A 17,425-nucleotide genomic window follows, 5' to 3' on the forward strand; every position below is an offset into this window, starting at 1 on the left:
TAAATCAGTTTAATAGTATAATAATAATAATAATAATAATAATAATAATAATAATAATAATAATAATAATAGTACACTAATATATGTTAACAACAAATAATAATATAAAAAATAGGAAATAATAATAACGTACTAATAAGAACAATAATAGGTTAATAATAATGATAATAGTAAAATAATAATAATAATAATAATAATATAATAATAAGGATAAAATGAAGAATAATAGTAATACATTAATAATAATAAAATCAGGAATAATAATAACAATAATAATATAAATAATAATGTAAAAATAGTAATAGTAATAATAATGATAACAGAAAATAATGGTTATAGTGAAAATAATAATAATAATGATAATAGTAAAAATACTAGTAATAACAATAATAATATAATAATAATTAAAATAAAATTAATTGATTTAATAACAAAGTAACTAAATAGCTAAAAAAAGGACTAAATTGGACTTAAAATAGGAGTTAGGGGATAGATTCGAAGCAAAAAAAAAGAGGGAGAGGACCTATTAGAACACGCAAATAACATGGAGGGACTAAAAGGGAAATAATCCCTTCTTCCAAAACGCGCAGCTCCACAAGGACTGAAGTGAAAGCACAATAAAATTAAAGAGGCAAATTAAAAAATGCAAAAAAAAACCGAATTTAAAAATTTTAAAAATGCGGAAGGACCAAAAGGGAAAATAACCCATTTAATAAAACACGTGGATCCTCCTTTTGAAAAGGTCGGGTCCCGAGCGGGTGGTCCATAACGGTGCCGTTTTGCCACCTGGACTCCCACCCTAAAACGACGTCGTTTTGTAAATGAATAAAAGGCCCAATTTTTTTGTTATTTTCATTTGGCCCTAGAATTTCAAAGAAAAAAACAGAGAGCCTTCTCTTGCTCTCTCTCCCTCCCCTTTTCTCTCCTTGACCTGCCTTTGGCTCGCCGGTGGTTCACCATGCCTACACCATGACCGGTGGTCGGAACCGCGAGGATTCGGGTAAGTTTCCTCCTCTCTTTCCTTTTTATTTATTTTTCTATTTAAAATAGATTTGTAATAAAAATAAAGAGACAAAAAAAATAAACAATGAACAAGAAGAACCCGAACAAATGGAGACTAAAATCAATCTTTTTGCTTCTGTTTTTTTATTTTCTTACTGATGTGTGTGTAAAAAAACAAAGATGAGATTGTGGCTTTTAAAGCCATTTACAAGATGATTCAATCCTTTTTTTTGTCGTTTTCTTCCTTGTTTTTACTGCTTGCGTGCTAATCTTTCTTTGCAGGTGACAGATGAGTGTCAGGCGCATAGAGGGGGGCTATTGTGTGGCGGTGGTGGCTCGCGTAAGAGGAGCAACGGCTGAAAGTCTGCAACTAGGTTTTTTGCTGCTGAAAATGTTTAGTTTATTGGGCTAGATGGGCTTTAGGGTTTTTTTATTGTTTGGTCATTTGATGTGGAAATTGGGCCTGCTGTTTTAGTTTTGTAATTTGGACTTTATTTGATTTATTTAATTATTTATTTGGGTTTTATTTGATAAATCGGGTCAGGCCAAAATTGACCCATTACAGCTGCCCCTATTTGCTCATTGTCGTGTAACGAGAATAGAGTAAAGACTTTAAAAGGGCCAATTTTGCCCGAAACTTGGCTTCTTTGGTACTTCTCTTTCTCAAAGAGTTTCATTCCATCCCACTGGATCTTCAGGGGTATAAGAATTTATCTTCAATAATCCCATATAACGCTTTGGAATTTATCACAAAATTTGCCCCATTATCTTCTTGAACAAAAGCCAAGATTTACCTTGGATATTAACATCATATTTATTCTCCAATATCCTTTATAATATTTTCATGAATAATTTTCAATAAATGTTGAACAAAATTCTCATATGAAATGATATTCTTAGTCGAATCAACTTAAACATTAAACAAAATTATCATAAAATAGAAATAAATCACATGTTTGAACGAATTACCACTAAATTTGTTTCTGAAAAACCTATTAAAAAAAGGAAGTTTTAATTATGGTCAAAATTGCCAACAGTTGCAGCCATGGGATGTTCCATAGTTTGTGCACCAACAATCACCCTCTTTAGCATTTTTGACAAAACTCTGAGGCAGCAAATAATTCACAACATGCATATATACAATATCCAGCAACAATCTTTTCAAATCATCATCTTGAAAAACCCAAGCATGAATACTTCAAGCACAACCATAAGCATAAAAAAAAAATTCTCCTAAAATAAATTCCCCTTAAACTAAACAACATTTAAAAATAAAACGTATCTAAATATTTAAGTTCAAGATTATCAAACTCAACTCCCCCTCATCACTACTCCCTCTTTTTGGAAAATCCAAAAGAGAAAGTTAAAGGATTTGCAAATCCTATTAGAGTTGAAAAATAGCAACTTTCCCCTGATTCAGCAGCTTGATCTATAGATTGACTACATGTAATTTTGCCTTCAAGTGTTGTAGAACCAGTTCTTTAATGGCTGTAGCAATGTCATGTGTGGCAGATGGTGTGATAACATCCTTTGTTTCACCTGCAACTTCAGCTGATGTCGTATCTACTAAAGTCATCTTGGCAATGTCATCAACATCTTTCCTCCTTTAAGTTGAATATATGTATTAAATTCTTCAAGAGGAAGTCTTCAGCTACGGTAGTATCCTTTTAACTTTTCAAGATCTATTATATCGTATAGGGAAAAGGAAGACATGTCCTTTGTTCATTAGTTAAATCTCGCCCCACAATCTCATTGAAGACCAACTCACTGAGAAAGAAACACCCTGAACCGACTTTGTGTGGTAGGATTCCTAATTTTCCTATTATAGAACCATCATGATGAGAGGGCTGCTGGTTATTAATTTTCCTTTCTTAGACTAAGATTTAATCAAACCACTAGTAAGAACACTAGTTATAATGTCATAATCAACTTGATAATCACTTTCAACACTATGATGCTTAAAGAATGCACTAATAACAGTAAGGTTAATTTTGAAATGATGACCCCTAACACATTGTTGGTGTTTTGAATCGAGACCAGAACAAAAATGACTAAGGAGCAAAAAACACTTAGTAGATGGAATAAACTGCTTGTATATTTTCATTAATTTTCATTCTAAAAATTTGCAATATATAGTTGAAATCAACTAACCCTACCAAAGCATCTTGAAAAAGCAAATATAAAACTTGTACACAAACTGATTTGAATAAATCAGTACCTAATAACAGTATTTCAATGCGAACCTTGCTCACGCTTCATTTGAGGGTTCGCCAAAACCCTTAATAGTTCACACTTTGATGAACTCGCAACTTGGGTTTTCATAATAGCATCGTGTGACAACTCTCATGTAAGGATTCATATACGTACCTTATATTTCGCATTGGAGCATGAGGATGGCACCAAAATTCCTACTCATACTCACGAGTTATAATTCATACAAACAATTACCGTCATCATTTCCGGTCAGGTCAACGTAACATTGACATCTAAATTTTGCACTCATATAACATAATCTCAGTTAATCATACTCAAAATTTCTTACTATGAATTACCTCTCTTCGTTATATAGCATTGTTCAAGATGACTTACGTTTACAAGATACTCCATTCCAAAATCCTACTTATCCATGTTTATCATCATCATTGCCTTTTTGGTATTGACACATCCAAAACCAAATTTCCTTACCTTAAGTACGTCACTTCACTTCAAAATTTCCTCGTTATAATCCAATTCAAATAATAACATAGTCAACTAAAAATTTATCTAGTTACTTTACTTGGCCCATTAAATGCATTAATGCATTGATTAAATGTAGTCAAAACTATCTAAAAGAAGATTAACGAGTGTTAAGAAAAAGTCTGGGTTTGTTTTGTTCGTACAACGCAGCACCGGCGATTTCTCTCTTTAGAAATTTATGAAGTTTTTCAAAAAATTATATAATTATAATTTCAAAAAAATATTTTATTATAATTGTTGAAACCATTTTTTTGAAAAACGGTCGATTTTTTGTTTTGAAAATGAAAACGAAAAAATGGGAGTCACTACCAATCCTTTTTTTTATAAGGTGTGATCGGATCACCTTATGATTAATCGTTTTAATAGAACGTTTTGATTTACTAAAACAACAATTTTGGTCTAAGAAATTCGAGAAAATGGGTTCGGGAGTCAATTACGTACGAGGAAGGATTAGCACCCTCGTAACGCCCAAAATTGGTACCTAATTGATTAATTAATATTTTAACGTCAAATATTTAAAAACTCGAAAGAAATTGCATTACGATCCCTTTTTTATTAATGTTAATTTTACTAAAAAGGGCTTGAATAAATCAAAACAACGTTAAAGATCATCTCGTCTCAAGATAACAAAAGGTCACATCCGTAAGTTAAGACACGACACCTTGGACCTTTGAGAATGAGCTTGTCTTTATTTTTATTTTTATTTTTTGAAATCCCACGTGTCTTAACTTAGAAGGATATTCGGTTATTTAAATCCATCAAGAAGAATCGAAACCCCGGGCACAACTTTCTCGAGTTTCTAAACACGAAATATTGTCTTTATCTTTATTTAAAAATCATGTATTTTAATTTGAAAGGATATTTGGCGGTTCAACGAGAAATTGAAACCCCGTAAGTTAGGGTACGATTTCTCGTTTTCTCAAAATACGAAATATTGCTTATTTTGAAAATTTTATTTTTTGAATAATAATGAGTAAAATACTTAAACGATGTGCATTTATTTTATTTGGAATAAAACGGACTATTATGGATACATATTTGAAGTGATGAAATGAGATGGAATGATAATATAGAACATAGAATAACGATTTATGAATATAATGTTATATTAATGAATGATAATAATATGAAAATGCGAATAAATAATTCCTAGCACACAGGATGGCAACAATCACATAATACATGTTACTTTAATACCAATATTAACAATCAAAGAAAATGAATTAAAATAATATACAAACAATTTAAGGTAAATAAAATATAAAACAGTTTAAAATAATTTAAAAAATCAACAAATAATATATAAAACAGTTTAAAATAAATAATATATATAAACTTAAAAATAAGTAAATAAATGACAAATTTACAAAAGGGTTGAAATCAAACCAATTAGGGATAAAAAAGCGAGATTAAAAGTAAAAATATGATAAAATAAATTAAAAAGGGTTAAAAATAAATGTTAAGTAAATAAAATATTAAATTTCAATATTAAATAAAGCGTTATTTAAAACATCAAAAAATAAAAGAAATTGAAGTTATAAAAAGTTAAGGATTAAATTGCAATCGGAAACAAGTACGGGTACAAATTGTAAATAACAGAAAAGGCTACCAGGGACCAAAATGAAACGTGCTTAAACTATTGAGGACAGATTCGAAAAATAAACCAAAATCTGGACACACGTCTATTTTCAGGGCATCAGTAGGTCATGGACTAATTTGAAACGCGCAACAAATTTTGTGGTTCGATTTAAAAAATAAAAGAAATGACAAAAGGATTAAATCAAAACAACCTAGAAAAGCAGAGGGACCAGGGGCATAAAGAGCCCAATGATCAAAAAAACACGGATCCCCCTGGAACGGGTTGGGTCGCACGTGGGTAGCCTTAAACGGCGCCGTTTTGAGGCCACTAAAACAGGCCATAAACGATGTTGTTAGCTTGTTTTACAAAACCAAAGATTTTTTTTAAAAACCCAATCTGCTATTCTCTTTAAAAAAATAAAACCCTCATTTATCCTCTCTAGCCCCTCCGATTCCAGGCCAATAATCCGACCACTACCCGCCGTGTCAGCCACATGTCGCCAGCGACGGTGCCGCCGTTCATGGCTGTCGAAGGGCCAAAAGTCAAATTTTTTTGCGGAATCAAAGAAAACAAAGGGTAAGTTCCGATTTCTTTTTACTCTATGTCTTTTTTTTTAAAATGAAGATAAAAATAAAGAAAGAAAAAAAAAAGAACAAACAGAAAAAGAAAAAAGAACCACATTTAGAAATTTTTGTTCTCTTTTGATTGCTCTTTTTTTTTATTTCTCTATTGTAAATGTATGTATCTTGACATTGTGTTTTTGGTGGCTTTTATAGCCAAAAAATACAAGCTTTTGCTACTGTTTTTTGTTTTTCCTCTGTCTGTTGTCCTTCGTTTTCGTCTGGTCTGCAGGTATTGGGTGAGGACATGGATGTACGAAGGTCGTGGCAAGGGCAGCGTGTGGGAACAGTGACGCTAGAAGAGGCTAGGTTGGGGCTAGGTTTTCTGAGGGTGTTTAATTTTTGGGGCCATTCAGGCCTTGTAATTTTGGGCTTGGAATTTTTATTTTGGGTTTGGTTTTGTAATGGACTGGAGTTAGACATTTTATTTGGTTTTATATTTTTTTTTTCGAGCCTAGGCCAAAATTGGCCTATTACAGCTGCCCCTCTTTGCTCATTGTCGTGTAACAAGAATGGTGTAAAGACTATAAAAAGGCTAATTTTGCCTGGACCTGCTGGGTCTCGGTGCTTCTTTTCTTCTTCTTCAAGTAACCTCATTCTAATCCACTGTATCTTCAGAGGTACAGGAATTGGTGCTTCGATCTGCTCTAATGTAATTTCAAGGAAAAGAGATTTGTAGCTTCGATCTACTTTACTGAAACTTCAAGGAGATAAGAATTGGTAATTTCAACCTATTCCACTACAATTTCAGGAAGATAAGGTTTGTGTATTTTTATCCTGTTCTACTGCAACTTCAGAGAGATAAGGATTGTGGCTTCGATCTGCTCCAATATAATTTCAGGGAGAAGAGATTTATAGCTTCGATCTAATCTGCTGGAATTCAAGGAGATAAGAATTGGTAATTTCAACCTGCTCCACTACAACTTCAGAGGGATAAGGTTGGTGGCTTCAATCTGCTTTACCGCAACTTTAGGAAGATAAAATCCGCCATAATTTGTAGCTTCAATCTGTTCCACTGTAACTTTATAGAAATAAGAGTCGCTGTCTTCAATCTGCTCTGCTACAACTTCAGGGAGATAAGGCTGGTAGCTTCAATCTGCTCCATTGCAACTTCAGAAAGATAAAATTCGCCATCTTTGATTTACTCCACTGCAACTTCAAGAAGATAAGATCTATGACTTCAATCTGCTCCACTGCTACTTTAGGGAGATGAGATTTGTGGATTCACTGATCTTGTTACACCGTCCTCTAGGGGACATGACCTGTAGAATCGATTTCATGGGTCTATGCTTATGCCAAATGATTAGGATGCTATGATCAGAATGAATCGAATGATCCTAACTAGATGAGTATGAATAATATTTGCATGAATGCAGAATGTCATGAAAATGATCCCTTTTTAATATTTGTGTTGTCATTGCTCGTTGTTCATCAAGGTTCTGTCACTGATGTGTTATCCTGCCTTCTTTGCTCAGCTGGTATCTTTGACAGAAAACCTGAAGAAACAATCATATTTGCTCATCTGGTTTGCTCCACTGCAACTTTAGGGAAATAAAATTTATGGTTTTTTTTATCCATCTCACTGTAACTCAAGGGTATAGGATTTGTACCATCTTCAATCAATCCCACTGCAACTCAGGGGTATAAGATTTGTATCTTCTTCAAACCATCCCACTACAATTCAGGGGTATAGAATTTGTATCTTCTTCAGTCAATTTGCTCTGTTACACCATTCTCTAAGTATCATGACTAGATGTGTATGCATAATATTTACATGAATACAGAATATCATTTTTTTCGAGAATGATCCCCCTTTAATGCTTAGGTTGACATTGCTTGTTGTTCATAAAGGTTCTGTCACTGACGTATTACACTGCCTTCTTGCTCAGCTGGTATCTTTGACAAGAAACCCGAAAAAATAGTCACAATTTGGGCTCTTCTTTCTTAAACATTTCCAACCCTTAGGTTTAGTGAGTTCCAAACAATAGTCTTATTTCAGGTTCTTATACTATTTAAAAGCTTCCAGAGTAATATGCAGAACTTCTTTTGTGAAAGTATTATTAGTCCATTAATTGTTATTTCAATGTAAAATGCTTGAAAAAGATACAACAATGACAAGAAGGAAATTGATTGGGAGCATAACTCGAAATGAATAAATTAATCAAAGATAGCAAATGCAATAAGAAGGAAATTAACTTGAAATGAATAAGTTAATCAAAAATAGCAAATGTAATAAGAAGGAAATTGATTGGGAGCATAGCTCAAAACGAATACAGTAATCAAGGATAACAAATTAAATATGGGTAAGATGAAAACTAGGTGCCCCAGATATCGCAGCCTGAGCTTCTCTGTACAAACTTCTTGAGGACTATATTAAGCTCGACATGTGTTTAGGAGATCTAGAGTACTTTGTCGATGACCCAAGATGTAGCATACCTCCTCCTTGTTAATTCAGGCATAGCAAGACTACCGCATGCCTCACTTTTTTATTAAAATTTGAATTTCCCTTTACGGGTTTTCAATTCAAAACCCCTTTGGTCTCAATGCGCCCTTTGTGGGTTTTCACCTTGGCCTCTCCTTTTTTTTTATTTTTTTCTCTCTTCCTTTTCTTGTTTTTTTTTTTGGAAAACCTTTTAACAGAATCTAAATTTATGGGATTAGACAGGTTTTTTCCATCCATATCGATTAAAATCAACGCTTTTCCAGATAAGGCCTTCTTTACCATATAAGGTCCTTCTTAATTCGGTATCCACTTTCCTCTGAAGTCATTTTGTATATGAAGGATCCTTTCAAAACTAAGTCCTTCTCATGGAATTCTCTAGGGCAAGCCTTCTTGTTATAAACTCGCATCATTCGTTTTTGATATATTTGACTGTGATGGATACTTTCAAACTCTTTTCTTCAATTAGGTTCACTTGATTATATTGAAACTGTACCCATTCTGCTTCATCTAATTCTTGACTCAACTGAAGCTTGGAGAGAAGGAATCTTGACTTCAATGGGTAAAATTACTTCCATTCCATAAACCAATGAGAAAGGTATTGCCCCGGCGAAGGTCTTAGCCGACGTTCGATAAGTATAGTGGTTAAATGGTGACTTCTTATGCCAATATTTACAAGTCTCGGTCATTTTCCCCATGATCTTTTTTGCTTTTTTTTTTGTTTTTTTATTTTTTTATTTTTTTGTTTTTTTTGCTGCCTCTACTGCACCATTCATTTTGGGGTAATATGGTGTCTAATCTTAAACAGACTGTAAACTTTTGAAATTATGCAATTTTGCATTATTAGATATGATCATCTCTAGCATTCCTTGTCGGCACATGATCTCCTTTTTGGGGGGAATTTGATAACTGTTGACTTTGTGACATTGGCATATGAAGCGACTTTCACCCACTTAGTAAAGTAATTAATGGCCACAAAGATGACGATGTTTGCTAGAAGCTTTTGACGAGATCAGCCCAATAACATTCATGCCCTACATAGAGAAAGTCTATGAAGAAATGAATGAGGCACATGAATCTTGTCTCCATAAATTTGGCATTTACGGCATAACTGATGCGATCCCCTTCCATGGTAGACCAATAGTACCCGAACCTCATGATTTGCCTGGCCATTGTAAAACCATTAGTATATGTTCTTCAGACACATTTACGGACATCTTCTAAGATTTTCTTAGCCTTAACAGCATCCACACATCTTAGTAGCCCAGGCGTATCTTGATACGATCGTGCTAAAACATCTTTAAATGACGTCTCGCTTTGTTTCTGTGGTGATATAGGCTCCGATCTTCACCTCTTTCTCTTCTCCTAAGCTCGCGATGTCCATTAACCCTTTGTAAGGTAGGATTTGTTTCTAATCTTGTTCCACCATCCTTAAAAAATTAGGAGGTAGGCTACAATCTCTATCATCTTCAAAGACTTAAGGTCCTTTAGACACATATCTTGTTCAAAAGGAGATTCTGGGTCAATAGCACCGTCACTCATGTTGTTGATATCTAGAGACCTATTGTAGGTACGAAGGAATATTTCAAAGTTTAAATGAATCTAAGAATAATTATTTGTATGGTGTGATCATTAATGAAGAATAAAAGAATATTTGAAAGAAAGTTCAAAGAACAAAAGAATCTAAGAATAATTGTTTGTATAGAATAAAAGAATATTTTCTCAAAATAATAGCAAAGATGCATTTTATTGAAATAAAGATTTTGGACATAAGCCTTTTTCACAAAATGATTCTTATTCCTTCTAGGCTTAAAGCAACAAGCGTGTTTTGAATATTACTCTAAATTGGCTCTAAGAAATACAAAGATCTCTTCCACAGTCCCATTGCTCAAAACACTCCCAAGTATGTAAGGGCAAATGCTTGGAAGATCCTATCCCCGGTTCCCTATTCAGATCCGTCGTTAATGTTCAAATTCCCCAACATTCATTCTAGGCCTCTGATCTGTTCATAAAATTCAATTTCTTTATTATCCATCAGCTCTTGCACTAGGGCCCTGAACTTGATGCATTCTTGGATCTCATGCCCCTTTCTATTATGGAACTCACAGTAGTTCCTTTTCCCTTCAGATCTCTTCTCTGAATCCGGTACAATCAATCCTCTTTTTACCATCTCTTTCCAAATTCGTCTTAATGGGGTTTTAACTTTCACAACCTCACATTTGATATTCTTACTCCCACCTCCATTTAACCTGTTTACCCCTTGGTCAGCATGATTGGGTAATGCATTTCCTGCCACATTTGGTCCTAATAGGTCGTCGAACTTTACAATTTCCATTTTTATGAACCTTTCGACCAAATTTTTAAATATAGTACAATTCTCAATTGAATGCCCGATAATCCCCGCATGGTATTCGCATTGAGCATTTGCGCTGTACCATTTAGGAAATAGAGGTTGCATCAGTTTTAAGTAAAAAGGGGATACCACGTGTACATCAAACAGATTCTGATATAGCTCCTTATACGTCATTGGTATAGGTGTGAACTGGGGTCTTTCTATATTCGTCCTTGTATTGGACTCTTGTCTTGTAGATACCTGATAGGTAGTGGTTACTGTCTTTGGCTGGCTCACAGTAATTGACTTGGAATGACCCTTGTTGTATGTTCTCATGTTATTCAACTCATTCTCCATTTTTCTTGGGGCTGATCTCTTGGTGCTGTCCCCCGCATCTATCTTACCGCTCCTCACTACATTTTCAATCATTTCGTCGGTCATCACTATATCCGAGAAGCTTTTAGTGGTGCTTCCCAACATTTGAGTGATGAATGGAGCTTTTAAAGTGTTGATGAAAAGCATTATGGTTTCTTTTTCTAGGAGAGGTGGCTGGACTTGTATGGAAACTTCCCTCCATCTTTGGGCATATTGCCTGAAGCTCTCATTTTGTTTCTTCTCCATGTTCTGCAAAGTGATTCTATCAAGGGTCATATCCGTCACGTGACTATACCGCTTCATGAAAGCTTGTGCTAGATCCTTCCATGAATTGATTTTGGTACGGCTCAATTGGTTGTACCATTTGGATGCTGCCCCAACCAGATTTTCTTGAAAATAGTGAATCAATAGTTGGTCATTATTTACATAGCCTATCATTCGTCTGCAGAACATGGTGATGTGAGCTTCGCGACAGCTAGTCCTGTTATACTTCTCAAACTCCAGAGTTTTGAACTTGGGGGGAAGCACTAGGTCCAGAACCAAGCTCAAATCCTTAGCATCGATTCCACCGTGATAATCGGCGTTTTCCATTTCTTTAAATTTTTCTTCTAACCATCTACATCGGTCTTCAAGTTGTTTTGAGAGCTTCACCCTAGCCTTTTCTATTTCTACCACATTATCGAGATCGAGGAAAACGGGATTAATTGGGTTATCTCTCAGATTAGAGCCTGAGCTAGCTCGATAATTCATTAGCGTCGAAACACCGGCCTGAAACTGTTGGGGCCTAATTGTAACAGATGGCATTTGAGGGTACACCTCGGGTTGTATCTGAACATTTGTCGGGGTAAAACCCAAAGGGTAAAGAGGTTCTTCATTATCATCTCCAGCATTGACCACAGACTTATTTCCTTTTTCTACCCCGCCAGTCAGCAGTTGTGTTAATTGGTTTATCATATTCCTTTGGGATTCTAGCATCTAATCCATCATATCTTACTAGATTTTCGCCAATTGTTCTTGCATTTGTGCTTGTAACTACAGTAACACCCCAAACCTGGCCCAGACATTATGGCCGAATCTGACATGTTATATTGAAATGTTTTAGCGAAAACCGTGTTTTGATTGAAAACCTTTCTTAAAATAAAAGAAACCTTAATTAATTAAAAAAAAACTCCTTAACATCACTTGTTTGTAGCATATAATTTTATGAAAACATGTTATTTAAAAATTGAGTTGCGGAAGCGTAGAAAAACATACTTTAGTTTAAGAAACCATGTTCAACTTCTTATAATTACATCGCATAAAAATAATAAACCAAATAATTCAAGTAATAATAACATAATGAAAACCTTATTACAATCTGATCTAAACACACTTAATAAAGAAATAAAAACTTAAATGCTAAAAGAAAACAAGTCCGAATTATCTTGCTAGCCGGCCACCCAGAGTCCCTCCAAACATCGAACCTTCTATTAAGCCCGATTGCTGAACTACCTTCATTTACAAATTGGGCTTTAAAAGCCGTCAGTGGATCCACGATTGTCAGGCAACCATGCGATCCTGATATACTTCCTCCGTCCTATAGTTCCCACCCCAAATGCAACCTAAGCAGAACATCATATATATGCATGTCACATCCATAAAACTTACATTCGACACCTAGGGGTATTTTGGTTATTTTTGCCCTTAGGGGAATTTCGGTAATTTTCCCTTAATTATGGTTTTCACTTACCTTAACCCGTTAACAAGTCCCGCGAGCAAAGATGAACGAATACTATGCACCAGGTAGGATTCCAGAGAAGATGAGGTGGGTCATTAAGACCGCTTAAGTACCAAGCTCTCCCTAGATCTAGCTCTAGACATGCATATACTCATTGCCACACCTTAACCCTTTAACTTGTCCACGGTCGTAATATATTAATTAAGTCTTATGTAGTTATCATACACTATGCCCAAAACCCCTTACAACGCCCAAACAAATTCACATATCTGTATCTGGCCCATTAAGCCTAATCATATTTGTATAGCCTATTAGGCCCAAATCACCTGTATATGGCCCATTAGGCCCAAATCACATTTATATGGCCCGTTAGACCCAGTCATATTCATATTCATGCTCAAATACAAATTCTTATCACATAGCATCAGTATTCAGTTTTTGCCTATTATGGGCCCAACAGCCCATCAAGCCCATTTAGCCCATTCTGGCCCGTATGGCCAAATCACAACCCAAGTCCACGGAATTGCTTGTGGGTCTTAGGCAACCTATTGGTCTCCCTTTTACGAGTGTTCGCGCACTCGCAAGACTACCGTAGCCAAACTTTCGGCTTTTCAGCGTTTCGGCTTTTGCCGATTCATAGTGTGTGTGCAGTATATGTACAACCTGGTAAGCAAGCGTGATGCGATCTCCTTAGCCCTAAACCTACAATCGTTATCACCCTTTGATTAATTACACGTTTAATACATATCTTACTAAAAACCGAAACCTTACCTTAACCTTACCTTGAACACAAATCCCTAATAGCTTTTCCTTGATTACGTACTCCTTAGATCTGCATTAATCTTAACAACTAAACAGGAATAAGAGATGACTCGTATCCAACACAAGCCCCATTACCTTAACTATAAACATTCGGCCACCTTAGCCAATAAGAGAGAGGGATACTTACCAAAACCACAACACCTAAAGAGCAATGTTGGTAGAGAGCTAAGATCCGGGATCCGATACTAATTCCCGACCAAAGTTGATTAGAAAGAGTGAGGCAAGAATAGCATAATAGATTCTTAGCAGAACCGATTGGAAGAACAATACTCGCACTAGATTTGACCGAAGTAGAAGGAGTAGTGATTGCAAAAAGGGTATTTGGCCAAAGAGGTTCGGCCCTTTACGATTTTGTATGGAAAAAAAGGGTTATTCAACTCCAAGAAAAAAGAAAGAAAAGTTAGCAATGAGGTAGAGGAAGAATAGAATTCGGCGCAAGGAAGAAGAAAAAGAAAAGAAAGACAGAGGGTTTTCGACTTTTAGAGAAAATAGTTTCTGGTAATAGGGTGAAAGAGATTCGGCATTAGCTTCATATCCTAGCATTCGGCCCCTATTTATAAGCCTTATAATTGCATTCTCCCATGCCCAATTCCCCATTCGGCTCAATCACTTCTCCCTTCTCATCTTCTCGTTTTTCTCCCTAATAACCCCTTGATCTTTTCCTTAATTTTCTCTTCTAAACACTCCACTTGTAGTCTATCTTCACACCAATTCCATCCTTCTAAAAGGCCAAAACTAAATTTCTAAAAACACTAAGCTAGGATTCGAACCTTGGATCTCTGTAGAAGCCCAAATTACCCGGGCCCGATTATATCAAAATCCAACCAAACCTCTAAACCCACTAAAACCCTTAACCCATGACCCATTTACATCTACCCAAACCCATTACAAAACCCAAATATTAAACCCAATTCAAAAGCCCATTAAGTCCCCCCCAAAAAAAAAACCTAACCCAAAAAAAAAAAAGGAAAAACCTAACCCCCCCCAAAAAAAAATCAAGAAACCCTAGCCATCTAGCGACTTTCCCACTTGCCCCATTTTTCCTCACATTTTTGATATCCATTGTCTACCACCATCACCTACAAAATAGAAAAAGAAATAATAGAAAATCATGTAAAAGATGGCTATAAAAAGCCATTCAAAAATCATGTAAAGAGAGGGGGATTTTACAAAGATTGAAAAAAAAAAACACAAAAATCCCTTCAAATTTTGAACACAAAAGAAACATCAATAAAAAGGTTGCATCTTTTTCTTTTTTCCTCTTCTTTCGAATCTTTTTTCTTTTTTTGTGTTTTTTTCATTCTTATATATACATATATTGTTAAAAATTTTACCTTTTCCTACCACCATGGGTCATGTGGGCGTGGTGGTCGGACGACTTGACGGCATGACCCATAATCGATCGGTGACCGCCCCCTTAGCCAATTTCCTTTTCCCCTCCTTCTCTCTTCTTTCCCCTTCTTTTTTAGGTATTTTATATATATTATGTATATATTTTTAATGCCATTAGTTATATATTTCTTATGTATATATTCTTAAATACTATTATATACATATATATATATATATTTTAAATACCATATTGTGTATATATTATTATTACAAATTATTACTATTGCTAGTATTATTATAACTATTATTATATTAGTGTATATTTTATGTACATATGTATATATATATATATTTTTGCACATATCATTATTTTATATTATTGTTGTAAATTTTTATGTATATATTTTTATGTATGCTTCCTAATATTTTCTTTTATTGTAGATATTATTATTATTATTATTACATACTTTTATTATATGCATATATATATATATATATATATATGTATTTTTATGTACATATTATTATTTTATATTATTATTACCAAATATATCATTTTTCCTATTTTATTATTAGTACATGATTTGTTTTTATTTTGTAAATATCATTATTATTGTTATTCTAATATTCTAGCATTCCATGTTAATATTTTTCATTAATGATATCATTTTTTTGCGTCCTTTATCTATTTTAATTTCTCACTTTAGGAATATTTTTCTCATGTTTTAATTAATTTCAAAATAAGGCAATGTACCGATTTAATATTAAGCCATTGATTTCATCGCTATGTTGGGTGAAATTAAATTACTTGTGTTAAAAAACAGGACACCCTTTCTAAAAAAATTGAAAACTAAAATTCTCATTTTTCAATCGGATCACGATTAAATATTATATTGAACTCGTATTTTTGAAAATCAAGTCAACAAATGTTTATGAGATACCAATTTTGGGCGTCGCGAGGGTGCTAATACCTTCCTCACAGAATCGGCTCCCGAACCCCAATTTTTCTCTGAACTTTCACGTAGACCTAAATTTGGCCTTCTTTTTGTTTTAAAATAATTTTATTAGGTGTCCGATCACACCTATAAAAAAGGATCGGTGGCGACTCCCTTTGCTAATAAAATCAAAAGTTGGTTTTCAAATGTTTAATAAATCGCCACAATTAGCGACCAAGCGAAGCAAATTTTTTTTACGTCGCTACAGCTGGCGACTCCATTGGGGAAAGCCTTTTTGAGAGTCGTGTCTGGAATTAAACACGTTTTGTCAAAATTTTCAAATTTCCTTGTTTCATGCATTTGTATCGTGTTGTAAATATTTCTTCTAACTTGCTTATTTGATTGTTTTTCAGTTTTCAATTTTTATGGTTTTAATTTTGGTTTAGTTTCTTTAAGTAAAACGTAAAGGTTTATGAGTTTTTCCCCACACACCGTGCACTTGCATTTTCGCATAACATGAGCTCCCTACCCGAGCTCCGTCCGTTTAAGTGAAAGTAAACGCTACGCCTTCGTGAGTTAACTCGTCCCTCCGCACAGGCTAGTGAATACTTTCGGGTTACATATGACTTATGCTTTCGTGAGTTAACTTGTCCCTCCGCATAGGCATAAGTAAATGTAATCCCTCGAATTGAACTCGTGAATGGGTTATGACCGAGGCTTCGTACTAATCTTAGCAGATGATAGTACGAGCAATTAGAGTACTTGTCTGGAACCGAGACTGCATATAATGAACCATACGAGCTATCCAATTAGAGCCATGCCGAACCTCTGTCCACTTATAGTCACCAAAATAAGTACACGGGGAAAATGCCTTTTGCCTTTCATTTACACTGTTTATACAAAAGATTTGGATTGGGTAGTTTAATTTGTTTCTCAAATTATATTTGTTGTGTTTACTAACCAAGTTTGTTTTTATTTTTATTTTTTTCATCATGCATCATAGGCATCATATTAGGAAGGTGTTGATTAAAGGTTGGTTGCCAAAAAACGGGTTTCTGATGGAGGAGTCAATTACACAAATAACCGAGAAGAATACCGTGGTTCGGGACTGGTTTCTAAAAACTCAGAGAGAAAAAGGGGGATAGTCTAGTGGAAGGGTGTGTTGCCAATTTGCCCGAACATATAACTGTAAATGTTCGCCAAAATAACCTTGAGGATTTGGTTCGAATTTGGAATCAGTGGGATTCAGACATTAGGGGCATTTTCACTAAGAGGTACGGAGATATAGCTCACTTGATCACTATCCGTGTAGACGAACAGTTGATTCAAGCCATGGTTCGATTTTGGGACCCAGCTTATCAGTGCTTCACCTTCAATCAAGAAGACATGACTCCAACCATAGAAGAGTATGCTGGTTTACTCCGCATCGACAATGTACAATTCGGCAAAATATATGTGAAGGAGCCTAAGCCGATGACCTTCAAGAAAAAGTTAGTAAGACTGACAGACATGACTGATGCATGGGCCGAAAAACA

At 34.7% G+C, this 17,425-nt stretch overlaps 1 long non-coding RNA gene across 1 annotated transcript; it reads left to right on the forward strand.

The window, feature by feature from the left end:
- The first annotated feature begins 864 nt into the window (after window positions 1-864).
- LOC128280671 (uncharacterized) lies at window positions 865-1,735 on the forward strand. The gene is made up of 2 exons (XR_008270772.1): window positions 865-1,000; window positions 1,285-1,735. It is a non-coding gene; the product is annotated as an uncharacterized LOC128280671 (long non-coding RNA).
- Window positions 1,736-17,425: the final 15,690 nt, after the last annotated feature.

The sequence above is a fragment of the Gossypium arboreum genome, chromosome 9, assembly GCF_025698485.1.
Source record: "Gossypium arboreum isolate Shixiya-1 chromosome 9, ASM2569848v2, whole genome shotgun sequence".
Taxonomy (NCBI): Eukaryota; Viridiplantae; Streptophyta; class Magnoliopsida; order Malvales; family Malvaceae; genus Gossypium; species Gossypium arboreum.